Raw genomic sequence first — 15603 nt, forward strand, 5'->3', positions numbered from 1 at the left:
GTGTATATCTACATACAACTGACCATACAATGCAACTTCATGTGATTCCACTTAACAACATGTATGATTCAATAATTAACATACATTTAAATCATCATCAGTATTCATCAATCCAGCAATCCAATCAACCAAAACAATGCATAATTAAATATAACTATACCCAAAACAACAACATCAATCATCACCATTCATACAACAACAATCAACACTCAGGAACTGTGCAGCTCGCCTCGCGAGCACATCTGCTCGCCATGGCGAGTTCACAAAAACACTAGCTCGCCATGGCGAGTTCAAGGCGAACTCGAGGCGAGTGAAAATCAGGTGCTCTCGGGAAAAATGTCATTTTCTCACTCAAATCTCATTTCTAAGTTCCTTATTCATCTTTTTAAACTAAAACTTCCACCATTCATCATTAATATCATTTAGGTACCTTAAACCATCCCCAAAACAGCTTATAACAACTTTTCAAAAATCACACTTTGATCTGGGCTACTCGCCATGGCGAGTTGGTCTGCTCGCGAGGCGAGCTATGAAGTTGCTCACTCGCCATGGCGAGCACAGCTACTCGCGAGGCGAGCGATGAACTTCTGTACGGGTAGAAAACTGGTTTTTCCCAAAAAATCCCATTTTCCTCCCAATCACTCCCCAAATCAGTTTACAGATGAGAAATGAATGTTTCTATGCAACCAAAACCAAATTCTAACATCAGAACAACAATATCTACCCCAAAAACCATAAATTCAATTAAAACCCAATTCCTCAATTTCACTCCAAAAACCTGTTAAACTCAAATCAGACTTTAAAATCTACACTATTGAAGTAAACCTCACCCTTACCTTAGTTCAGAATAAAAATGCACAGCAAAAAATGGATTCCCTTGGTTCTTCTCCCTTGTTCCTGGTTTTCTCTCCCTTAGCTTGGTTTCACGTAAACTGCTTCTGACATCTATTTCTCAACTTCCCTCTTACTTAACTCCCTAATATTTCCATTAGCTCCCCATTAATTTTAATAATTATTAACTAACTCCCCAAACTCCAAAATAACTAATATTTCATACTTATTCTAATTATTATTAAATAAACTATATAATAAAATAATACACCACATAAAACACTCAAAAATCACACACACACACATATATATATATATACTCCGCATAAATCACCAAACATCATATATAAAAATATATATACTCCACATAATTCAAATTAATTAAATAAACAACTAGGGCGTTACAGTTAGCACTGTTCTCTTGTTACTTTTTGAACAACTTGTATTTTTAGTAGTCTTTTTGGCACACCTTGTGCTGAAGGGATTATTGTGGTTTTGTTAATATAAGAGTAAATTACACTTCCTTTCCCTCAAAGATGCTTGAATTACACTCTCATCATCTCTTATGTTAAATTATACACTTCCCTCCCTTGAAAAGTAACATTTACACTCCCCTCCCCTTTAAGATGCTTAAATTACAACACTCTCCCCTAATAATTAAAGATGCACTACACTTTAATTTATTTTAACATAAATAAATATTTTTATGATATATACTAATTTTGAACCACCATTTAAGAAAAACAAATTCATTTATTTATAATTTAAATGTCAATGATAATTAAATTTAAATATTTCGCTATTAATTTTATAATTTAGAGTATCAAAATTAACTTTTAAATAAACATACTTTACTGTCTTTAGTAATTTTTCACATATTTTAATTTTATTTTTGGTTGTTTTATATTTTACAATAGATTTTAAAACTATATGTTAATGAAATTGTGAATAAAAAATAACGAAAAATATGTATTCAAATTTTGATTATATTAAAATAGACCCGTAATGCATTTTTTTTTTTTAAGTGTGTTAGATTATTATTTTTTTGTTGGATTATTACAAATTAAAAAAAATATTGAGGGAGTAAAGTGTAGATTTATACAAGTTGGAATTTAATTCAAGTTTCTCTTTGAGGAGGGTAGTGGGGTTGAGTGAAATGTTTTCTAATATATTTTGAATAAGAGGGGAGGGGTATATATTTTAACATAAGAGAGGAGGGGAGGATAATTCAAACATCTTTGAGGGAAGGGAAATGTATTTTACTCTTAATATAAATAAGTGGATTTAAACCTATTAAAGGTAATATGATATGATTTTAGGCAAATTCTATGGTACATCCAATAAATTTGGGTGTATCGGTACACCAAGTCGTAAAATTAATAATAAATGATTTGCTTTTTTGAAGAAAAATAATTATTTTCTATCATTGACGACTAAGATAATTAAATTTTACTTATCAAAAGCTTCGACGAAATAAAACTTAATTTTTAAGAATTTTTATTACTCATATCAATGAATATTGATTATTTTTTATGACAAAATGAAATTTTTTTAATATGATCCTTATAAACAATGAAATGATAGTTTTTCTTATGAAATGATGTTTTCTAAAATATAAATATTGACAAATACCTTTTTATTTTATTAAAGTGGTCGTTAATTTATATATTTTGTAAAACAAGAGTACCGATACATTTAAAATTATGAGTGTATCATAGAAGTTCCCATGATTTTATTGATATTAGGAAACGAAATAAACCAAGCATTTTTTTAGGGAAATAAAACTGAAGGTATGTCTTTGTTAGAAGAAAAAATCGGAAGGAATATACCTTTTTTCTGAAGGAGTGGTCAAATGATATGATTTTATTAATATTAGGAAACAAAATTATTATTTTTTTGTGACAAAATTAGGAAACAAAATAAACCACACATTTTTTGTGGAGATAAACGTGTAACTGAAACGGAAACAAAAACGGTAAAACACATGCCCAACAAAAAAAAGGCAAAAATAGATTATAGTATTAGGAAACAAAAATGCTTCCTGCCCAACAAAAAACCGAAAATGGCTTGCAACTGAAAAAAAAAAAAAAAATGCATATCTCATGACCGCGTGTAATTAATTTGATATCAAATTTAATTAGGTTATTTTACCAAATTACCCTATGAAGAATACTATAAGTTAGACCTCTGACTTCACAATTTTTTCACATCGCAATCTCAACTCTCTTTCTCTATGTTTAGTTTTTTTCTATTGTTTTTCTTCTTTACAATCCACATGTCAACGAAAATCGATTTCATTTATGATATTTCCCCTTCAAAAGAAAATTGGAATATCAGGTTTCAAATGTTCGGATGTGGTTTGTGAGAGACATGAACAAGGACAAATTACTTTACTCCTTGAAAATGGTTCTAATAGATAATAAGGTTCTTTGATGCTATTCATTTTTTTTTTTAAATGTTTCTAGTTTATTTTTTTTATGTGGTAAAGAGTTTGTTGTTTTTAAATTTTTTTACATCAATCAAATATGACGTCCAAATTCGTTCATGATATCTCCCATTGGCATAAAGAATCATAGAGTATATTGGTCGAATCATGTGGTTGATTTGTTTTAGACAATTTTCCAAATCATACATGTTTGGTTGGAATATACGAATTTAAATATGGGTATTGATGAGTTACATAATATTAAATAGTTTATATTGAGAAAATGCCCCATTTAATCCACGAATCATTTTTGGTAGATGACCGAATCGCTGTAATTATTGATGGATTACATGTTTGGTTAATGAATGAAGGAATCATGTTTTAGAATTTTTTAATGAACTATTTAATCCCCATTCTTAATAATTAAGAAAATTTGTTTTTAATGAGAAAATAGTTAATCCCTCGTTCCTCAAATGGGTATTGATGAATTACATTCTAATTCAAATCATTTAAAAAAAAACTAATAATAAATATATAATAATGGAGCAATAATAATGCCATTATATGATTCTTGTTTCCTCTTTTAATTACACCGGAAATAGATTATAAGTTTCCAATATATCACAATTTACTTATGCCTTTTTTTAGTGAGTCCCGTGTTAGATTATACATTTTTAATTTATTGTCATTTCAAAAAGAAAAATTATTGTTATTTTTAAAATTTTTAGGGTGAGCGAATTAACGCAATTGTTAGGTGTCCTCTCATATACAAGTATGAGAAGGAACTAAGTGAAAATTGAGTATACTCTATTGGAAATTTCAGTATTGCTGCTAATGTGGGGTCAACAAGACATTAACTTGGTTATTTTATCGTTTAGTTTTTATACTGTTTGAAATTTTATTTTATAATGTTTATTCATGGTGTGCTCTTTTGTGTTTTTGTATATTTATTTTTTAATACGCACAAATTTTCAGATGTCATGGGGATTGTTGAAAAGTCATATTCTCGCAATGGAACTCAGTCCAAGATGGTTCCCGTTGAGTTAGATTATGATGGGTATGTCGATCTCTATTATTTTATTAGTGATATTTATTTTTTAGATTATTGTCGAGATAAAATTTGATTCCTAATTTAAACTAAATGTTATCATAGGTTTCGTTTGAAGGTTACTTTGTTTGATCTTTATGTCGATGCTTTGAATGTTTTTCTTGTATCTGGTGAAACCGATAATGTTGTTGTTGCTATCCTCTTGACCAAAATCAAGATGTTTCAAGGTATGATTATATTTTATGGGGTTAATAGTGTTTTTCACATCTGTAATATATGTTATTTCTGGTTTTCGCCCCTATAAAATTTTCGGTTTGATTTGCACCCTCGTAAAATTTTTATTTTCCGGAAAACACCCCTAATAGGCCATTTTCAGATTTTTTTTCAAGAAATTTTGGTTTTTGAATGGCCTATTAAGGGTGTTTTCTGGAAAATAAATTTTTTACGAGGGTGCAAATCAAACTGAAAATTTTATAGAGACGAAAACCGGAAATGACATATATTACAAGGGTGAAAAACACTATTAACCCTATTTTATGCGTCTAAAAATGATTATTCTTTTAGCTTTACGGGTGATAAATATTTTGTTTTTATTATTTTTTATTTTACGACTTCAAGTCAGGCAACCATTCAGAATACCATTTATCATAGAAATTATTCTCGAGACAATGTTACATCAGGTTACTCGAGAAAATCAGGATACCAAGAGTCCTTTTTTTTTATACACTGATACAGAAATTCATGAGCCTTCTTTTTTTCTCCATCAATTTTATATTTAGACACAACCCAAAAAAAATAAGTTACATCTCAGAATGACTAATATACCCTTTAACTAAAATAAAAATTTCAAATTAACTAAATTTACATCAACGTAAATTGAACATAAGTAAACTTAATTTACATTAACCTAGATTGAACGTAAGTACATTAACCTAGATTGAACATAAGTAAACTTAATTTACATTAACCTAAATTGAACATAAGTAAACTTAATTTACATTAATCTAGATTGAACGTAAGTAAACTTAATTTACATTAACCTAAATTGAACATAAGTAAACTTAATTTACATTAACCTAGATTGAACGTAAGTAAACTGAATTTACACTAACCTAAATAGAACATACGTAAACTTGAATTTACATTAACCCACATACCTAAACTACACCAACCCCTTTTATATACATACACGTAAACTTAATTTACACGAACCTCTCACTTAAAATCAAATTGATAGGCATATTTCATACCAAAATAAACAATAAACAAATAGAAACTCATCGAAAATGAAATTCATTAACCTTTATGAATATAGTACAGATCAATAACAAAGATGTTGATTCAGATATTGGTTGCACATCTATGGTGATTTGTGGATGAAATCGGGTAAGGGTTCAGAATGATCATAAAAGATGGGTTTTTAAAAATTTACATGAAGAGGGCAATTTTGATATTATTGTAAAATTTTAAATAAATTTAGGTGTAACTTATTTTTTTTGAGGTGTGTCTAATGTTTATCATGTCTAAATTCATTAAGATACCCTGTTTTAATGTACCGAAGCCATTCTTTTTTCCTCACATAAGTACGTAGTCTACAATCTTCCAAAGGCTTTTATTTAGAGAGAATGTAGATGTTCAAACGTAAACAATTAGAACAGAAATTCAAATATGGAAACAACCTTAAACATGTTCCAAACTTCTCAAACGATCAACCGAAACCCGTTCAACAGAAACAGCTAGTGCGAAAATAAATCAAAGTAAAGTGTGGAAAACCCCACATCCACTCAAAATCAGAAAACAATAAGTATTTAAAACGCTTAGAAATTATCCTCTTCAACGAATGGTGCACCTTGCATAGCCTGACCAATGTTGAAAAAGACAGCAAACTCCTGAACTAACTTGCTATCCGCAGTCATGTGCTTCACTTCATAAACCTTCTCAGCCACGTTGTCATGAGCGGCATCAACTGCTACCTTGAAAACAAGAGGATTGTTAGCCATTGCTACCAGCTCGGCAGGCACGTAACCAACATTAGCAACCTGTAAATATAAAAATAAATATGTAATCAAATGACATTATAATTTAAAACGATAAAAATCAGATGAAAGCCTTCAAAAATATAAGTTGATACCATGCCAGTTTAAGTTGTTACCATTTCGTTGGCACCAACCAACTGAGCACAAGATCTTTGTAAAAACTTTTCGAGAGCAGTGTCAAATACGACAAAATTTCTGAGTGGTCAAAGACATTAAGCTTCACTTTGTACCTGCATTCATTTACGTTTTAATCTACATAAGTACAACATCAAAACTCACTAAACTTGATAGCAACTATATACATAGACACGACGAAACCGTGACAATAATATACCTCGTGGAGACATTTAAAACATGTTTGTTGCATTTCGGGCAGAAAAACATCCCCCATCTCGAAACACTCCTCCTACACACACAACCCACGTACCACCAGCCATCATCCAGCACCAGTTCATTTATATGTTCGTACACTATATATTCGTCTTTATTCAAAAACAATTTTTACAAACTAAATTAATAACATTCATCCTATCCAATCAGGATATGCAAAATATATAAAATTAAGAAGAAAAATATATATACCACTTCATAGAACGACAATTCGGAGTTCGGATACAGTAGCTTTGGGAGAAAGACCCCAGGGATCATAATCACGAGCCTATTTGTCCACCTCATCCATCATACTTATAGACGGTGTAGTCAAGAGTCTCTTATACAACATGTTATATTATAACATAACAATCAAATTAAAAATGTAATGTATACCACCATTTCATATGCATGTTTTAAAGAAATTAATAATGATAAACATCACACACATCTTCAACCTTAAAGGGAGGTGTGTACGATGTTTATCATTATTAATTTCTTTAATACATGCATATGAAATGGTGGAATACATTACATTTTTAATTTGATTGTTATGTTATCATATAGCATGTTGAGAGACCCTTGACTACACCATCTATAAGCATAGTGGATGAGGTGGACAAATCGGCTTATGATTATGATCATTGGGGTCTTCCTCCCAAAGCTACTGTATTCGAATTGTCGTTCTGTGAAGTGGTATATATTTTTCTTCTTCTTAATTTTATATATTTTGCATATCCTAATTGGATAGGATGATTGTTATTAATTTAGTTTGTAATAATTGATTTCGAATAGGGACATACATATATCGTGTACGGACATATAAATGAACTGGTGTTGGATGATGACTTATGGTATGTGGGTTGTGTGTGTAGGAGGAAAGTGTTTCCAGATGGGGATGTTTTTCTGCCCGAAATGCAACAAACATGTTTTGAATGTCTCAACGAGGTATATTATTGTCACGGTTTCGTCGTGTATATGTATATAGTTGCTATCAAATTTAGTGAGTTTTAAATTATAATGCTGTTTGATTACATATATATTACAGGTTGCATGTTGGTTACGTACCTGCCGAGTTGGTAGCAATGGCTAACAATCCTCTTCTTTTCAAGGTAGCAGTTGTTTCCGCTCATGACAACGTGGCTGAGAAGGTTTATGAAGTGAAGTAGATGAAGTGAATTGGCTGAGAAGGTTAGTTCAGGATCTTTTTCAACATTGGTTGGGCTATGCAAGGTGCACAATTCGTTGAAGATTATAATTTCTGAGTGTTTTAAAGATTTATTGTTTTCTGATTTAGAGTGAATGTGGAGTTATATATCTACACTTTGCTTTGATTTATTTTCGCATTAGCGAACAGTTTTCAGTTGATCATTTGAGAAGTAAACAATTGTTTACATTTGAAAACAAATCAAAGCAAAGTGTGGATAACCCCACATCCACTCAAAATAGTTTATTTGAGAATAAACTACTTCTATCATACACTATCCAACACCCAAATTGATAACAAATAAACTTCACGCACATACACTATATAAAAGATAGAAATAGTTATAAATAAAAGACGAGTGTTGAAGAAAAGGATTGAAGCTCCTGATATTGTACGAAGATAATAATATTTGCAAGGAGACCATAAATATTGTGTATCGTGAGGTCTTTCAAAAAGTATAAGCGTTGTGTAACGTGTGGTTTTATTTGCATGCTTCTAATGGTTGATTGTGTATTCAGATGATTCAATACTTATGACTATGTTATGTTAACTCTTGACTTCTTTGCTCAAAAAAAAAAAAAATCTCTTGACTTCTGCCAAATAATGCCTCGACAAATGTTTGAATGCATGTCTTATTTCTTTTTGTGTTGCGTGATGCATACCAATGGCAATTTGAAATAGATACCAATGATAATTACTTAATTAATCAATACCACTATATTAAGGTGATATACACTTGAGGTTGAAGTGCTAGGTAACCTGGTTGTAGGAGCTTAGCATCGCAAACTCAAGGAAAATAATTTAATGGTCAAAACTTCTACACTCTGCATATTGAGAAATATGAAATAGCAACCTTTGGTGTAACAAATTTTTCTTATGATTTTATTTTGTTTGCAATTTTGCTCTACTACATATAAAAAAAATTTAAAACAAAAGGCAAGGAGACCTTTCAACTTTATCTTATGTTAACCAGTGCCCAGTTAAGCAGCTATATACTTGGAATTTTGCAATCTTCTGTGTTTGTCTTGCTAAGCGGTAAACTGGGAATTTGGTGTTTCGATTTTCTAACTAACTTCTCATGTAGTCTCTCTATCTCTTTTGCTCTTTGTTAAGTGTATACACTATAATGACAAATGTTCGACGAGGGAGTCAAGTCTAACGGGCTATGGGACGTGTGCCATATACAACGTCATATTGGAATTTTCTAGTATCTTGATTGGTTAAGTTGTTATAGGAAAACTCGGCTTGTGCAAGAATGAGATCTCATTGCTTCAATTTCATTTCAATAAACCTCTAAAGAAGATTTCCCTCACGTTTGTTGATTGCCTCGATTTGACAATTAGTTTGGGGTGGCTTGCACTAATAAATCGAAGCTTAGTTTCCATCTTTCATGAAGATGCAATCTCCTTGAAATACAGATATACACCCTAAACAAAACAATTGGTCTTAAGACAAGAAATGAAGTGAGTCATCTTTGAAAATTTATCCACAACTACCAATATGGAGTCTTTCTACCACTAAGTTCGAGACAAACAAAGAACAGTGACATGTATAACCCTGTGTTCTGACTAAGTGGCCTAATAATCCTCCATCATGGAATTTTAAAAGGAGGTTTTTTCGTCTACTAAGAACGTTAATAATAATATTATGAACTTCTGCCTTGTGCTTGACCAAGAACATAAGGTTGTAAGAACTCAATATATTTCATGTTTACGGTTGGTCCTCCATTGGAAATTGAGGTTTTCATGGTTTGAGTAGAGAGGATAAACTCTTTGTCCATCAAATAATGACTCCAGTATTGTAAGGCACAAGATTGTTGCAAGCATCCCAGCTTACTTCGAACACTTGATAGGAGGTCGGGAGGGCTATAATATTGGTACTTCAGTTAAGCTCTTATGGGCTAGATCGGTCCATTGGAAGTGGTCTCCCTTAGTGCAGTTTATGACAAGGGTCGCAACAAAGCTAAAGTTCTTGATGAACCTCCTGTAAAATAAGGTTAATCCATGGAAACTTCTAACATCATTGATTTAGTTTAGATTGACAAAGATTTTTTCTCACGTAGGATATGTAATATACTTGTTGAAGGTGCTCCAAGTGTTTATGCCTTTTCTTTACTATAGATCAAGATATCATCAAAGTAAACAGCTACAGATGTATCAATGAAATGGTCGATTACCTAATTCATCAATCAAATAAAGGTATTAGGAGTTAAAGTTCTCCCCTTGTGAGAAGCCACTTTTAGAATATCAATGTGAATCGAAGAGTTTGTGTGAATGATAATTTTGAAGGAATCATACAACTGTAAAATTTTATACACATTCTCTTTGGTAGGTAAAATTATTATATAAATAACTATATATTTTATCACACCAATTTTGTATTATTCGTAGTGATAACCTTTCTATGTTCCAGAAGTTGAAAAATTATTTATAAAAGAATGAACTATTATGTGTTAAAGGGCATTTAATTATAATTATAATAAGTGTGCTAAAGGGCATTTGCTTATAATAATTAATAATTATAACTTTAAGGATTTTTTTTGCAACTCCTTAAGCCCTAAAAATACCTTATTGTTATAGTAAAACATGCTTTTTACACTATAAATTGAACATATCAGATTCTATTTGTGACATGCAAACATAGAAAAATATGAATAAAACTCTCAAGTTTGTGTATGTTTTGATTTTATTTATTTCCCTATCTATTGTTTCAAAGAGCGTTGCCCGTAAGCTATATTTTTTTTTATTCTTTTCAATTTTCCTTCTTTACTTTATTGTTCATACAAAATATCTAATTTTGTTAACACTATTTAATTCTCTTTTTTATTCCAGAATATAATATTGGATGCAAAACCGATGATGATTGTCAAAAATACTATACAAAAATGTTTGGGATGAAGTGTTTTAAAAGCTGGTGTATTACTGGGATCTTAGACTAGCAAAAAATCTATGAATTATACCTTATGATTTACTGGTTGCAAATACAATATAAATGTCCCAGAGCCAAATAACATGAATCATTAAGATTCATCCTTCACTTTGCTTGATCATGACCAAGAGCAAAATATAATTTTCTAGATGCAGATTTTCAAAAACATATAGAGAAGATTTTTTTTTTCGGAATCAGCTTCTTCACCGTTGCTCACACATGTACTAACCCTAGTTTCCCTAACGATCTTGTAAGGCTTGTCCAAATTCATGCTGCTACCAGTACGACATCATAGGAGCATTAAACTTATAGGTGAAAACTTCTGTATATATACGAAAACATTGAATTGGTTTCTCATGGTTAATTCACATTTAACGTTTCTGATGTAATCTAAAACTTATTTTCACTATATGATGAACATTGTTTTTAGTCCTTAAATTATTCTCCTTTAAATGATTTATTTATTTAAGAGAATTTAATCATTCACAATTTTCATCAAAGAATTTTTTAAGTTACAGTTGGAAATGTTTTGGAAGAACTAAGACTCAATAATATAGAATACATAACTGAAAACTTGACTGAATTTCTAACTTTACTGGACTTAGCAACATGTTTATATACTGCTTAGTTAGTAATAAATTGAAATATAATATGTAATTGCAATATAATAAATTGAAATATAATATGTAATTGCAACACTTCACTTTTCTTTTAAATTTGTTCTTCTCCTTGAGTGTATTAGCAATCTTAGCAAAAATATTTTCAAGTAATGATTCAAAATGTCATTGAAGAGTGACAGAACACCAAATACAAAACATAACATTAAAAGAAAATGCAATTTCTTTTGAAAAATAGAAAGAATTTTTTTCTTAAAGAAAACATTTTAGAAATTTCTTAGATTTAGAAAGAAAACGAATAATAATTTTTTGAAAAATAGAAGTGACCTAAATAAAACAAGTCAAATTTCGATAATTCAAGATACTCCAATGATAGATTGAGCTCTGATGTCAATTGAAGATACAGGAAACACAAGAAATGGGGTTTTAAATTATGTTGACCGTTTAAAAGCATTTGTTTTGAAATGTTCTTCGTCAAAAAAAAAAAAAAATCTTTTGAACAAAATAGTTTTTTTTTTGTAGTGTTTTGAACAAAATATTAATTAATAAAAGACATAAAGAACTTCGCTAAATAAAAGAGAAAGAGAAAATAATAACCCGCAGTATTTTTATACTAGCTCATAACAAATTGTTACTACATCTTGCCCTCCCCTTATAAAAGGATTTGCATCAATATAGTCGAGGACTTGATCTACTAAACCATGTATCATCTTCTCTTTCTCTTGACCTCCATACCCTTCTTCACTAAAAACCTTCTAGCCTTCTAAGCAACTTCTTGAAATTGCCTTGTTAATGACTTTACATGTCTCTTCAAATTGTGATTTTTCGAAAAATGGGTTGTTTTTATTGGCCTTAATTATAGAGAAGTTAAGACCATCTTCAACGGAGGGATCTCTTATTTATAAGACTTGGTAACTATGATCAGGTACCTCAATTAGAGAAAATAATTGTGTACCTAATGAGCACATGGTCTCAAATAGCTATCCTCTCTCTTTCCAGGTCTCACTCTTTTTAAAGATTAAAATATTAAAATGTAATGATATATGGGTTATTGATAGACAATTAATTGGTTTGGTTTAAGAAATTTTTGTGAAGAGCTAAGTTGGAGGGATTGAATGTTTATTAGGGATTACTGTTAAAAAATTACTCCATCCGTTTCAAAATACACGTCGCTATTTTGCAATGTGCACTATTCATATGACTTACTTTGATCATGTTTTTTTGACTAATATATAAATGCATGTAAGATGTTATTTGATTTGTCTCAAATAAATATTTTCAAAATATTAAATTTTTATAATTTTTTAGTTTAGATAATTGAAGATATTAACACTTGAAATTGTGCATTGGTATGTGTAAAGTGGTTGATCGACTACGACATATATTTTGAAACGGATGGAGTATAAATAAATAATGTATACACGTGAAACTCATTTAAATACTTAAAAATTAGTTTCTCCATTGTAAATGCTCTAAATCAAACAAAATCGAGCTAATTTTTATTCTCATAAAGAGATTATTAAAATTGAAATCCTATATAAATCAAGCGTATAACAACATCTTGATTGATGTACATCATAATCTACTAAGGGTTTGTTTGGTAAACCCAAAAAAAGAGCTTTTAGCTCTTAGCTTATAGCTTATAAGCTCATTTCACAAAAAAAGCTCTGTTTGGTAACACTTTTTGACCATGAGCTTATAGCTTATTTCACGAGCTTATAAGCTATTTTTCAGAAGCTATTCCAAGTAGTGTTTGAGCTTATAGCTTATAGCTTCTCATTTTTTGTCTCATTTTTACCCTTATCAATTTAACAAAAATTCATATCTACCCTTTGTAATAAATAACTACATTGAAGAAAAACATAGCACTTTTAATCCCAGATTTCACTTTAACTAAATATATATGCTCACGCTTTTATTTATTTTTACAAAATATATGCTCATGTTTACAAAAATAAAAACTACATTTTTTCTTAAAAAAATATATGTTACGTTTGCCTAAATAAATCATATTACGTTATGTTTAATTTTGTTTTTAAGCCTAAAAACAAAATTTTGTTTGATTTTGGGTCAATACGTTTAATTTTGTTTTAGTGGGTAACAATTAATTTTTTTTAAAGGTTTTTTTAATTTTTTTATAAAGTCTAAAAACTGAAATAAAATCAATTTTAAATAAAACATTAGCCAATTTATGAATTTAAAAATAACATATGAAAGACATATTAGATTAATATATTTAAACTATGAAATTTTAAATATCAATTGATACAAATTTTATAATGAATTAAAAATACCCTTTTATGTCATTTTACGTTTATAAGCTAGTTGAACAGCTAATTTTATCAAACACTTCAGTTAGCTTATCTGCTATCAGCTAGCTTATCAGCTAAAAACTATCAGCTAACTTATCAGTTATCCGCTATTTTTACCAAACAGAGCCTAACTCTCAAACATATAGGATTTACATTTTGAAAATACCTTTGTCTTTCTTCTTTCACTTTACTATTTACTTTGAACTGTACTTTGTACCTTGTCTTCAATAACCTCTTATTAATAATTTTATAAACAATGAAGAAAATCTCTGACAATGAACTTATTAAAAACGTATTAAATGTGCCTCGTAATACTAATCAACACAATTCAATCCCCCACCTATTCTTTTATTTGATTTCTAGTACCTTCACATATTTGGTATATCAGTTAATCACAACGATGTCTTTGGATATATTTTATTTTAGAAAAATGAATCGTTTCAAAAAATTGTTTTTGTTAGTAATCAATTTCACATTATATTGGATATATTAATGTTTGAGAGAGTAGCTCTCTTTTTATTCGGTTTTTCTTGTTTTGTTTTAGCATTGTACACCAAACTAAAAACTTATATAATAATCAAATTAGGAATTCGCAAAAAACATCAATGAGAAGTCACTTTCTGAAAAATGTAGTTTACATAGCTTTAATCCTAATTTATTTTCTATTCTGATGTCAATCAATGAATTCATGTGAATGAGAATGTTGGAAAGAAAGAAAAAAAAAACATGAAACACTCATTCCCCATGGTAAAAATGATTCTATAAATTACCACAAAAAAAATTCTATAAATAAAAAATTCTACAATGGATTCAACTTGTGCATAATGTATTTTCACGCCATTGTGCATTATGTGTAGTAATAACTTTCCTATGTAACATGTAACCAAAAAAAACTTTCCTATGTAACAAAGGTTGGAAAGTTAATTATAAAAGAATGTTTACGTTATCCCTTTAGTAAGTGTGTTTAAGAGACATTTAATTATAATAATTCAAATTTTAGGTAGTACTTTTTACAACTCCTTAAACGTTAGGAATATATTTCACTATTTTAGTACAACATACACTCTACACACCATAAATTAATCAAATTATATTCTATTTTTTGATATGCAAAAATAGCAAAATATGACTAAAACTCTCGGTATTGTGTATGCTATAATTTTATTTATTTCTCTATTTCTTGTTCTACAAAACACTGAATTTGAAGGTAAGTTATTCTACACTTTTAAAATTTATTCCTTCATTACTTTGTTGTTCGTACGCAGTATTTTATATTGTTTTATTAACATTATTGCACTCTCTTTTTTTATAGATTATTATTATATTGAATGTCAAAGGGATTTTGATTGTCCACAACTTAATTCAGAAATCTTTGCGTTTAAGTGCATTGAAAAACTATGTAAACTTGAGTTCATATACCAACAAGCTCCTTTCCTTCTGGGTCAGGTCTAATGTCCCCCCAATCATTATTTATATCTGTTTTATTTTATTTATTACATTTTCTATTTTGCCTAAAAAAATATATATATCAACAAAAATCTATGAAATATAACTTAACTTATATTAGAAAATTCAATACTTGCCATTTGGATATTCTTTTTATTATCATATTGTAATTATGACTTTGTATTTTCAAGGTGCGTTTGATTTCCTTAAATATTTTTTATGGACAAAAGGCTATTGTGGGTTTTGAACAACGTGTTAAAAAATGGATTTTCTAATACCAATTCTCTAAAATGAAATAAGACATTAAATAATAAGGCACCAGAGATATTAATATGATTAGTGTTTTTATTCCTTCTCCCTTAATTTTCTATGTATTGTCATGGC

At 29.5% G+C, this 15603-nt stretch overlaps 1 long non-coding RNA gene across 1 annotated transcript; it reads left to right on the top strand.

The window, feature by feature from the left end:
- The first annotated feature begins 10522 nt into the window (after positions 1-10522).
- On the top strand, positions 10523-11276 carry LOC112422236 (uncharacterized). The gene is made up of 2 exons (XR_003012581.2): positions 10523-10641; positions 10748-11276. It is a non-coding gene; the product is annotated as an uncharacterized lncRNA (long non-coding RNA).
- Positions 11277-15603: the final 4327 nt, after the last annotated feature.

This window comes from Medicago truncatula, chromosome 5 (assembly GCF_003473485.1).
Source record: "Medicago truncatula cultivar Jemalong A17 chromosome 5, MtrunA17r5.0-ANR, whole genome shotgun sequence".
Classification (NCBI taxonomy): domain Eukaryota; kingdom Viridiplantae; phylum Streptophyta; class Magnoliopsida; order Fabales; family Fabaceae; genus Medicago; species Medicago truncatula.